The following is a 12,967-nucleotide window of genomic DNA, read 5'->3' as shown; positions in this document are numbered from 1 at the left end:
AGGGTGCCTTTTAAAGCAGGGAATCCTTTGCTGGCTGGTTAAGGGAGTAGCGCAGGCAGGAGGACCTGCTGTCTAAGTGCTGCCAAGGCAGGAGGCAGCACAGCACTGTGCCATTAGTACTGCTGGTAGCATGGGGTTCTTCTCACTCTGTCATCAGTCAGGTCTTGATGTACGAATCTTTAATCATAACGCGTTGGCTTCCGATCTTATCTCTTGCTGGTCGGGAGTACATATCTAGTGTTTTGACGAACTATCAGTGCTGACAGGGAGTCACTTTTTTTCCTCCATTGCAGTTTGTTTGCTTTTTGGGGGCTGTTTGTTTTATTGAGCGAATTCCTGGCTAAAAATCCAATAAAAGGCAAAGGATAATCAGGCAAAAGTGAGTGATGGCTTCTTTCTGTGATGAATGAATTCAGGAAGGAGAAGCGGGGAGACAAATTAAAATATGCTTGCATACAAATACTCTGTTCTGCTTTGAAATAGCATAAAACCATTGTTGCAAAAGGAGCAAGTCTATAGTTTCAACTCACTCTGAGTTGTAAATTCAGTTGTAAATAAAAAGGATGTATCTTAGTTTTAGAATATATACACATAATTAGGCCTTATCTGATGACTGGTAGTAGGTAAAGAGCTATTTGAATTTAAGTACAGGCATCATTAAGTGAATCATAAATAGCCTCTGTATATTTGTAGTTAGTTTCAGTTTGCTTACAATAGCAGGGTGTTATTTTACTGGCATCTGTTGCTACTTACAGTAACTATTCGAGTTACAAGGCTGAGAGGAAGCTCTTCAACAACAAAATCGCTGTCAGGGCAGACCTGTAATCCTTTTACTGACTATGCTTCATCTCAAAACTGTCTTTGACCCCAGCCTCTGAGAATACTGTGCCGCTGGTGTTTATGAGCTTTCTCGTGGTAGTTAAAGCCACACATAAGCGGGTGTAACTGAGCTGCTGCCAAATTAAATGATCCTCTTCCCCCAGCTGTGGTTTCCCTCTGCATCCTTTGCATCAGAGCTAGTCAAAGTGAGGGTACAGAGTGGGGCAGACCAAAGCAAAACTGTTCCTTTTTTCTCTTTGATTGGTTAGCCTTGTGCGGAAATTAATGAATTTTCAGTACTAACAGATCAGTTTAAAAAAAACCACAAAACTTGCGATCCAGATACACTGCCGTGTGCTATGTTCTTTATGGAATGTACAGCACACGGACTTTGTTTCTCTTTTAAGATGATATATGGAACACCATTATTATGATTTTTCTTTTAGATAGAAAGGCTGACGTAGCCTCTAGAAGCCTTCTTGTGGTGTGAGCTGCGCTTCTGCACCTGTAGACACCTTGTGCTGCTGTGCCCATATTAAATAAAGGGAAAAATCAGATAATCACAGTGATTATCTGTTTATACTGAAAGAATGTTGATTTCTTTATGAAATTCAAATGGTTCAATTGAAGATTCAAGGTGTTTGAATGTTCTTATGTACAGGCGGGTTTTGGGAAATTAGTATCTGGAATGTATTTTATTGAGTCAAGTTTACAGCGTTTTACATCCTGGCAGACTCCAAGAGTCTCAATAGAGATGAATGGGTCACAATATATCAGCATTTGTCTCATTTTTTGTTACTTAGATTAAGCAAAAATACATGTTCTGTAACCTTGAATTTTAGATTATGAGCTTGCCTGTCCTCTGCAATGATAAACTCCCATAGGGCACTCAGATGTTTGCAGGAGCTGGATGCCCCTTACAGAACACAAACCCTATTTCTAATGCACAATTTTCTGATGTCAGATTGAGAAATGTCACCCGCTGCTGTGCTTACATCCTCTGAGAACCAGTCCTGCTACTGATGGCAAGTTCTAAAGCGCAACTGTTTCTGATTCACCAAGTGCTGAAACAACATCAGAAGTTAGTATAACACGTGAGAACAATGTATTTATAAAAAACATGAGTTTGTGAAAATCCGTGGTTACTCCCACCTGCATGAGATTCCCATTCTGGGGAAGAGGCTGGAAGAATCTCAGCTGCAAATGCAATGAACTGACAAGTATTTATAAACAGGGAATTCCTGTGAATATATTTCTTCAGGCCTACCTCAGCCACTCAGTTCCTACTGAACCCAGCCTCAGGTTCTTTCACAATGTTTTGGTAAGTTTAAGCATTTGATCAAGTAGGTTTTGATTCACAGGAAAGCAAATAGGCTTGAGGTTTTTTTCCTTTCTTTCATAAATCCTAAACCAGTTAAACTGCATTCCTGTTAGCCTGGCGTTCTTAGTGAAGAAATATTACACAGATTATGTATGCAATTTCTGCATAGAAAACAACCTGTGGTTCTGCTAGCATCCTTTAACTTACGAATCATTAAGGAAGGTGGTTTGTGCTATCCTCACGCTGCTAAGTTGTGGTTTAGACTATGAAAAATAAGTTAAAGACCAACTATCTCACTTTCCCTTTATGATTTTCAGTGTGACAACCACAGAATTTACTCACACAGATAATGTTAATGAATATTTTAATTCAGTCACAGCTGCTAATTGTTCCTTGTGTTCATTAGTGTCTGACTTTGTGCTTTGTTTCCTGATATCTATCCAATTCATGCTCTTCTTATGTAGTGAGTGTTTTCATCCTCTACAGTAACTAACTCCTCACAGTGGACTTGCACATTGTTCTGAGAGATGCTGGATGAGGGGGGGGAAAGGGATGATGAATTAGCTACCAGGAAAATTTTGTCGTTTATTTACAGGGCAGTAATTAAAAAATAAAACCAAACAAACTGAAAACAGCAGCCTCCCTGCAACTTTAAACAAACTTAACTCTGCTACTCTGGAATCTGATTTGGGATGGGACCTTATGTTCACATATCCTTCCGAGTGTTTACAGTATGTAGCAGTGCATTTCAAATACTTGCCTTGCCATTTTCTGCCTAACAGTAATTTTGTGGAGCTGTTTAACTAGCTTAAATTTTAATCCACAGGTATTTGGAAGAAGGATGAATCAGTGGTCAAAAACCACAGCTCATTAATTTTACCTAATAGCAAAAGAATAAATAGGTCAGTATTCAGTGCATTATTTTACTGAGAGTATATTCTGATTGCTGTGTATTTAGTGTTTATGTGGCACTTTGAAGATGTAATTTTTTGTACAGGACTAATGTTGTCTTCATACACTTCTAAATCTAGCTATACTTGGAAAGAAATAATTAACCTTGCTTGAAGTCCCTTTGGGTTTCTGGTGCACAGTGAAAGAGATCAGGGTGGGATTCAGCTGACCAAGTGCCTATGTGTATCTCTGAGCTACCTGGCTAGACCCCAGGTAAGAAATAGCCACCTTTGAGAAACAATTTATTTTCTACTAAAGTAAGTATAGAAAATAGATCCTTGAATTACTTGTGTCTGCTTTTTGACTGCAAAAGAAGTTTGTGGTGGCTGGGCCTGATGTGCACGTCTCCTTTATAGATAACTAAAGTTAGGTAAGAGAAATCCCTGGACTAAACTAGTTCAGTGTTTTCTGTAGTGATTTGGAAGTAAATATAAAGGCTGCTTAAAATGACTCAAATAACAGTCTGGGCTGTGTTTGTCTTTCTTTCAAAGCCTAGCAGGGTAACTTCCTAGAGCAAACCTATCCAGGCTTGAAGCCATATCAGCCTGCCCTAGCTTCCTTCCAGAGACTTCTGAGCTCCTCAGCCTCTCACGCCAGTCAGTAGTGCAGGTGATATCTCTAAAGCTGAGTCACAGTCTCACGTGATCTGTGGTAAGGTAAACACAAAGTAAATATAAGACCTTCCTTCCTTCTTGGATCTATGGTGGATACAAAACTCTCTCCAGCCTCCTGCACACTAAACTGATTGTCTTCTGCCGAGAGTCCTTCCAGCCCCACAAAGCAGTTGTTCAGGGGATCAGTGGCATCCACATCTACCCACGTTTTGGTTGCCTGATACTGAATGGCAACTTTACCTCAAGCCTAAACAACCTCTTTTCTTCCAGGGACATCTTTGCATGTCCCAGTCTGGCTGTTCTATAGAAAATTTTTATTTTCATGTTTTTGCTAACCTTATTAGCAAAATTCAAAACATCTTATCATAGAATCATAGAATGGTTCAGGTTAGAAGGGACCTTAAAGATCATGTAGTTCCAACCCCCCTGCCATGGGCAGGGACACCTCCCACTGGACTAGGCTGCTCAAAGCCCCATCCAGCCTGGCCTTGAACACTTCCAGGGATGGGGCATCCACAACTTCTCTGGGCAACCTGTTCCAGTGCCTCACCACCCTCACAGTAAAGAATTTCTTCCTAATATCTAATCTAAATCTCCCTTCTTTTAGTTTAAAACTGTTACCCCTCATCCTGTCGATCCACTCCCGTATTCCCTCCCCATCTTTCTCAGTGTAGGATTGTGTTGTGTTCCTGCAAGGTTTTCTATACCTCCTTCCCCCAGCATTGGTCTCTGGACCAATGCTGGGCTGTGCTTCTCAGGGTCTCTCTTCAATGTTTTCCAAATCTCTCCTCTAGTTTCCATTTGGTTCCAACCAGTACAAGCCGCTGGCCCTCATTTCCAGCTTTTCTAGCAAGCCTCAGCTGCATTGGACTAGGAACAGGCTAATACCCTTTTCCATGCACACAGAAAATTACCTGTCTGTAATGACCAAAAGAGGATGAATATAGGGACTGATGATAGAATATGCACTGTGACATCTCCGTTACGAATCAGATCCTTACGTGTTGGGAGGAACCACGGCCTGAATCCTCAGAAGTTAATGAGATACATGTAATTAGAACAACTGGGGATGATAAGCAAGGATACCTGTCTTTATTCTATAACCTTCCCTCCTCTGTTTCCGAAACTCTCTTGGCTACTTGGATAGTTTTGATGTAGAGTTCTTCTGCTATTATTCTTACTGTTCTGTTATTTTCTCTTTTATGAGAGTCTTTTAGTGGCATGGCATGCACGGTCTCTGCCATCTGTCACACACTGTGCTGTCCAAGGAGAAAACAGTGCAGTGCAGTGATATACATTCTTTGCTTAAACTTTAGTGGGTCTACTGGTATGCGTCTGCACCGGAAAAGGTTCATATCTGAGAAAGCAGGAATGGAAAAAGCCTGCCTTTCACAGGGAAAGGCTTGTAATTGTCCTTGGTTTTGCAGAAAATGTATTCTACTTCTTCAGGTCCTGATAAACTGCTTTCTCTTGCATATGGGAACTTGCAGAAAGCTCTGGGGTTCCTAAGCTATTGAATTAAGATTTCTGTTTGGATCTACTGACAACCTTTTAGATTTCCTCTGACAAGATTTAAAGCATTTTCAAGACCTAGAAACTGGCTCACAGTGGGAAATAAATTCCACAGTTCACATGCCAGGCATCCGCCAACTCTGTATTCACATTTTTCTGCACAGTTTTACTTAATCTTCTACTGACTGATCATCATTGTTGCTCCTTCCACCCTCCACATGGTAGAGTACCCCACGTGCTCAGGGAATGTTGTGGGGCAACTGATATAAAGACTTCTGTTGTATGAAGTTGGGAAAATTAGCATCTCTTGCTAGACAATTCACTGCTGAGAGGTTAATAAGATAGAAAAGGCTTGAAACATCTACTCAGGGGAAAAAATAAACAGGGGATTCATGACTGAAATCTGTTTCCAAAAAAACATTACTTATATTTGTTGTACTTTTAAGGATTGAACTATGTCTGAAAGTAAGACCAAAGTAATAACTGGCATCTGGCTACTTTAAGAAAAAAACACGTAAGCAAAGACAAATGCAGTTTGTGTCTGGGTGGAGAGAGGAAGATATATACTGAAATCGCACAGTATGAGAAGGTCATGGCTCTGCAGATGCGCTCATGCTGTACTGCATCGTACCAATGAAGAGCTACAGCCCCTTTACTGCCCCAACATCTGTAGATTTGCACTTGATTAGGTGCAGGAATTCCATGGGATTTAAGCGTAGGTATAGCACCAAGGATGTTAATGGTCTTGGGGATTCAGAACTCAGAAATGCACGTGATCACACACACTTCCCAGCCACAATGATTTTTGTGTGGTTAGCGACTATGCTTCGGTAGGCTGCTATTGCTGCCTGCAAAACAGGGCGATGCAAGTTCCTGGTCCCACCCACTTAACAAAAATCAAGTGAAACTTTTCCTCCCTGTGTTGAAATCTCTGCATGGAGAAACCTTTCCAGGCCAGGAGCGGGTGGAGCCCTGGACGCACTGCACACAGCAGGTAGGCAGAGAATTCTTCTACCATTTGCTGTTCTCCCTTACCACACAAGCATAAAAGCGGCCCACATTAAGCCGTTGCTTTGATCTTGCTCATTCTTTCTTATGCATGTTGAGTAGGTTACATATGACTTTAATAAATAAGAAAAGAGAGAGGAAAAAAGAAATGACAATTCATGGCTTTTGTACCTGTGCAAACCTATTAAAACAAGACAATCTAGAGCAATGCTTTCCAAATAACCATAAATTATAACCATATGTAACCTCTCTCTGTGACATGTTTACTATTTTTATCATCATACACAGTGTCAAATTACATCTCTTAATAACCATTTCAGCCAGTTGAACTACAACTACAATTTAAGACTGAATGTGAAACTAAATATACTCGTGTGATTATGATCAGGACTGTGGCACTCCATTGCTCTCTAGATGCTAATTTATTTTTTTTAAGGTGATTGATTTAAGGTGATTAAATGCAGTGAAAGAAGTGGATTTGCTTAATGCCTGAGTGGCATTGTTTGAAATGTTTGAGGAAAATACATTCTTAATGGGATATATTGATTCTGTGATCATTTTTATTAGAATTACTTTTAAAAACATTATATTTACCATGAGCATCTGTATTTTATGTGCATTCTGGACCTGGGGAGGGCAGGAGTTACTGCTTGCACTGAGTGAAGTGACAATCTTCAGAATATAGGAGATCATAAAAACCTGTCTCTCCAAGAGCAGGAAGAACACTGAAGATCAGGAAGAACACTGAAGTATTCCTGCTATGACAAAGCAAGATCTTATGCAGCTGTTTTGTGTTCACTGTACATCTACAAGCAGATTTATCTGTAGACTGGTGTGGCTAAGCAGGAAGCTGGTGGAGCTCTAATGTAAAAAGGCAGTATGGAGGAGATGGAAGCAGGGACAGGCTGCAGTGGAAGAATTTAGAAACATTGCTTGAGTATGTAGTGGTAGCCTCAGGAAATCCAAAGCTTAAATGCATTGAGACTTGGATGGGAAGCACAGCAATCATTGAGAGCAGCCCTGCCGAGAAGGACTTGGGGGTACTGGGGGATGAAAACCTGCACATGAGCTGACAATGTGCACTTGCAGCCCAGAAGGCGAACCGTACCCTGGGCTGCATCAAAAGAACGTGTCCAGCAGGTCGGAGGAGGTGATTCTGCCCTTCTGCTCCACTCTGGTAATACCCCACCTGAAGTACTGCACTCAGCTCTGGAGTCCTCAGCATAGGAAAGACATGGACCTGTTGAAGGGGGGCCCAGATGAGTGCCACAAAAATGATCAGAGGTCTGGAGCACCTCTCCTCTGAGGACAGGCTGAGAGAGTTGGGGTTGTTCAGCCTGGATAAGGCAAGGCTCTGGGGAGACCTTATTGCGGCCTTTCAGGACTTAAAGGGGGCTTATAAGAAAGATGGAGACATTTTAGCAGGGCCTGTAGTGATAGGACAAGGGGTAATGGTTTTGAACTCAAAGAGGGTAGATTCAGACTAGGTATAAGGAGGAAATTTTTTACAATGAGGGTGGTGGGGCACTGGAACAGGTTGCCAATAGAGGTGGTAGATGTCCTATCCCTGGAAACACTCAAGGTCAGGTTGGATGGGGCTCTGAGCAAGCTGATCTAGTGGAAAATGTCCCTGCCGATTGCAGGGGGGTTGGGCTAGATGACGGTCCCTTCCAACGCAAACTGTTCTATGAACAAGAAGAGCTTACACTGCTATATTAGTGTAAAAAGGTCGAGAAAGGGAAACACACAGAATCACAGAATCTTCATGGTTGGCAAGGACCCTTAAGATCATCGAGTCCAACCAAACAACCTACAATCTCTGCCACTAGAGCATGCCCTGAAGTGCCACATCTAGACATTTCTTAAACATCTCTAGGGATGGTGACTCAACCCCCTCCCTGGGCAGGCTGTTCCAGTGCCTGACCACTCTTTCAGTAAAGTCATTCTTCCTAATATCTAATCTAAACCTCCCCTGCCGCAGCTTCAGATCATTTCCTCTGGTCCTGTCATTATTCACCTGGGAGAAGAGGCCAACACCCACCTCTCTACAGCCACCTTTCAGGTAGCTGTAGAGGGCAATGAGGTCTCCCCTCAGCCTCCTCTTCTCCAAGCTAAACATGCCCAGCTCCCTCAGCCTCTCCTCCTATGACCTGGTCTCCAGACCCCTCACCAGCCTGGTGGCTCTCCTCTGGACACGCTCCAGCACTTCCATGTCCCTCTTGTACAGAGGGGCCCAGAACTGAACACAGTACTCGAGGTGAGGCCTCACCAGTGCCGAGTACAGAGGCACGATCACCTCCCTGCTCCTGCTGGCCACGCTATTCCTGATACAAGCCAGAATGCTGTAGGCCTTCTTGGCCACCTGGGCACACTGCTGGCTCATGTTAAGCTGGCCGTCCACCAGCACCCCCAGGTCCTTTTCTGCTGGGCAGCTTTCCAGCCACTCTTCCCCAAGCCTGTAGCGTTGCTTGGGGTTGTTGTGACCGAGATGCAGGTCCCAGCACTTGGCCTTATTAAACCTCATACAGTTGGCCTTGGCCCATCGATCCAGCCTGTCCAGGTCCCTCTGTAGAGCCTTCCTGCCCTCAAGCAGATCTACACTCCCACCTAGTTTGGTGTCATCTGCAAACTTACTGAGGGTGCACTCAACCCCCTCATCCAGATCACTGATAAAGATATTAAACAAAACCGGCCCCAAAACTGAGCCCTGAGGGACACCACTGGTGACCGGCCGCCAAGAGGATTTCACCCCATTAATCACAACTCTCTGGGCACGGCCATCCAGCCAGTTTTTAGCCCAGCAAAGAGTACACTTGTCTATGCCATGATTCGCCAGCTTCTCCAGGAGAATGCTGTGGGGGACGGTGTCAAAGGCCTTACCAAAGCCAAGACAGACAACGTCCACAGCCTTCCCCGCATCCAGAAGGCGGATCACATGGTCATAGAAAGAGATCAGGTTGGTTAAGCAGGACCTCCCTTGCCTAAACCCATGCTGGCTGGCCCTGATCCCTTGGCTGCCCTGCACTTGCCGTAAGAGCTCACTCAAGATGATCCTCTCCATGATCTTTCCTGGTACCGAGGTCAGGCTGACAGGCCTGTAGTTCCCCGGATCCTCCTTCTGACCCTTCTTGGAGGTGGGCGTCACATTAGCCACCCTCCAGTCATCTGGCACCTGCCCTGTTGACCAGGATTGTTGATAAATGATGGAGAGAGGCTTGGTGAGCTCTCCTGCCAGCTCCCTGAGTACTCTTGCGTGAATCCCATCCAGCCCCATAGACTTATGTACGTCCAGGTGCAGAAGCAGATCACTGACTAATTCCTCCTGGATTATGGGTGGGTTGTTCTGCTCTCCATCCTTATCTTCCAGCTCAGGAGGCTGAGCACCCTGGGGATAGCTGGTCTGACTATTGAAGACGGAGGCAAAGAAGGCATTAGGTATCTCAGCCTTCTCCTCGTCCTTGGTTGCAACTTTCCCCCCAGGCATCCAGTAAGGGATGGAGATTCTCCCTGGCTTTCTTTTTGTTAATGTATTTATAAAAGCTTTTTTTGTTGTCCTTAATGTTAGTGGCCAAGTTGAGCTCCAGCTGGGCTTTTGCCTTCCTAATCTTCTCCATGTATAACCTAACAAGATCTCTGAGAGAGATCTCAAGATCTAACATGACCATTGCTGGACAGAGGAGGTGATATAGTGACAGCAGACACAGATATAGCTGAAGTATTCAATGATTTCTTTGCCGCCTTTACCAACAGGCTATCCCATTCCTCTGTGCTTAGGGAAAGGGCTCAGAGAACTACCAGCAGTAGTTGAGGCTTGAGTAGGGGATTACTTGAGAGAGTGACTGGAAAGCTCCATGGGATCAGACAGACCACATCCAAGGTGCCAAGAGAACTGGTTGATGTCTCTGCATGGCCAGTCTATCATCTTTGAAAGTTTATGGCAATCATGGGAGGTTCCTAATGGCTGGAAATAGGTAAATGTTGCAGCCTTCAAAAAGGCAACTAGGGAACTATAAGATGATCAACAGTGCTTTGCTCCTCATGGAACTTAATGGAGCAGGTCCTCTTGGAGCACATTTCTGGGCATATGAAGGAGAAGGTGATTGGAAACAATCAGCATGGCTCTACCAAGGGGAAGTCGTGCTTGACCAGCCTGATTGTGTTCTATAATAAAATGTCTTCAACAACATTCTTGCATCTGAGTTAGGATTTTATAGTCTGGATGGCTAAAAATTGGTTGGATGGTTGGGCTTGGAGGAGAGTGGTTAATGAGTTGCTCTCTACCCAGGGGACAAGTAGAGTGCTACAGGGGTCTATATACTGGGACTGTCCTGTTTAACATCTTCACCAATAACCTGGAGGAGGTGATGAAGTCCCCTTTCATCAGGTTTGCAGATGACACCAAATTGGAGGGAACGGTAAATAAGCTGGCAGGCAGGGGTGCCATACAGAGGGACCGAGGCAGGCTGGAAGAATGGGCCAACAGGAACCTTGTGAAATTCAGCAAGGACAAACACAAAGTTTCCTTTGTCTGGGAATGCCGAGCCCTTGCATCAGTACAGGCTAGGGCTGACTGGCTTTACTGAGAAGGCTCTTTCCTGGCAGACAGCACGCTGCCCGTGCATCAGGAGCGTGCCCTGGCAGCGAAGAAGGCTAACAGCATCCTGACTGTGCTAGAGGGAGCACAGACAGGAGCTTGAGGGAAGGGATTATCCTCCTGCTTAGCACATGTTGGACCACGTCTAGACACTGTGTCCTTTTGAGCCCCCAGTACAGGAAAGGGATTGAAAAATTGGAGCCAAGTTCAGCCGAGGGCCCGCAAGATGGTTGGAGCCAGAGCCATGTGAGGAGGAGCTCAGGGAACCGGATGGCTAAGGAAGCCACCTGGAGAAGTGGTGGCTTCAGGTGGACCTCATAGCAGTCTTCTAGGACCTATGAGGGTGTCTTTGAGAAGACAAAGCCAGGCTTTTCACAGTGGTGACAGGTAGGTGGACAAGAAGCAGTGGGCATAAACTGAAACAAGAAAGGTTCAGACTGGAAATACTGAAAAGAAAAAACATGGGAAAAACATAATATTGCGATTGGGTAAAATGGTTTGGGTGCCGAGCTGTAACAGACCATAAATCCTAAATAGTCAGACACCATTTCCTGTGCTCCTGGCTCCATCCATTTCATGTAGAAACCAAAGGTACTTTACCCACCACAGTGAATTTTCATTGGCTAACAGTGAAACCTGTGATACAGCCCAAGTTCTTAATTATAACATGAATATTTTTTCTGCAAAACACAGCTATAATATTTGAGTTAGCGCAGGCTCAAGCTTGTGTCTGCACGGCATGGTGCAGAGCTGTATGGACCTACCTGCCAGGTTTCCTGTGTGGGATAGCCTCTTTTATTTGGCTTGGCCTGTGAGTTAGGCTTCTTGGCAAAATTTATTAACTAGGACCCAGTGCTGCAGGAAGGGGTTGCATGAACACCTGATCTCACTTATGCCTGGCTAGGTCGAACATCTGTGCTGTGCTTCTCTCCTGCCCCTCTTCTGTAGTTAGCAAAGGAACAGCCACACCAGGTCTGCTTGTTCCAGCTGGTATAGCTTTGCCCAATGTTACATGAGCACATAGTGGGTAAAAGGGTTGGTTTTGTCTATTTTTTCTGTTTAAGAAAGGATGAAGCTGGTGTGGTCGGAGAGGTGAAGGATGGAAGAAACGGGCAGTTCCCACCTTTCCATTGCAGAAACCCAACAGAAGTTATTTGCTTTCCTCAGTCATGCAGCGAGAGACTGCAACAGTCATTCCTTCCTAAAAGAGACCAGAGTTTCAATTTAGACATGTATTCCCTGATATTGTACGTGCAAGAAAGTGCCTGGTCCAGTCTCGGGCAGACCTTGGTCTATTGCTCCTCTTCCACTTTCTCCCAGCTCTGAGTTTCCTCCTAAAGATCAGGAAAACAGCCTGTTCGTGACAATTATAGCATTAAGGACACCTCTGGATTTTGTCAGCCAGTGGTCTTGGTGTGTCCAGAGGGTTCCAGAACTTGGACCCCTGGTCTGGCAAGCATATTTTAGTGACTTTTGGGGACAGAAGTAAAGATGAGGGATGGAGAAGGTATCAGTGTGATTGTGCCTACCCACAGGGATGTTACCGTGCCACTTCTGTAGGACTAGTAAGAACTGACCCGCTGTGAGTGAGGCTAGCAGCCCTAGGCTTGAACTTCTAAAAAGCATTGCATTTCCTCAAGAAACTGTGCCTTGAATTAGTCATTAAATCTTTACCCATTAATGATTCTAACACCAAAGTGTTTAGCTTAAATGAGTTTATTACTATAGATCCTAAAAAGTGTAATTCTGCTTAATTTTGGGGAATATCAATTCCTAGGAAGGGAACAATTCAGGGTGAGTTATGTTGTGCTAAGTGAATCTCTTTACCCAAATACTCTCATAGCATAGTAGAGGAGTGATAAAAAGAAATGTGGTCCCACCCCGTCATTCATGGGTCTGATTAGTTCCCTGGAGGGTGTGTAGCAACACAGATAATTTACTGCTGGTAGAAACAAGTGGTTTTCTGGAGGAACAAGTAGCAGAGAAACTGGATTACAAGAGTCGTTATGAGTCACAGAGTCTCCTGGGATACTCCTGCGTTGGTCATTGCTCAGAGATGAGCTTGGAGTCAAACTAACAATGAGCTAAATAGTTCATTGTTAGCTGAATAAGGATTTTCCTGTTGAGGTTGAGGAAGTATGACTGTTG

This window comes from Chroicocephalus ridibundus, chromosome 2 (assembly GCF_963924245.1).
Source record: "Chroicocephalus ridibundus chromosome 2, bChrRid1.1, whole genome shotgun sequence".
In the NCBI taxonomy this organism is placed as follows: Eukaryota; Metazoa; Chordata; class Aves; order Charadriiformes; family Laridae; genus Chroicocephalus; species Chroicocephalus ridibundus.
The sequence above is the reverse complement of the archived record's forward strand: the minus strand, read 5'-3'. Positions refer to the sequence as shown.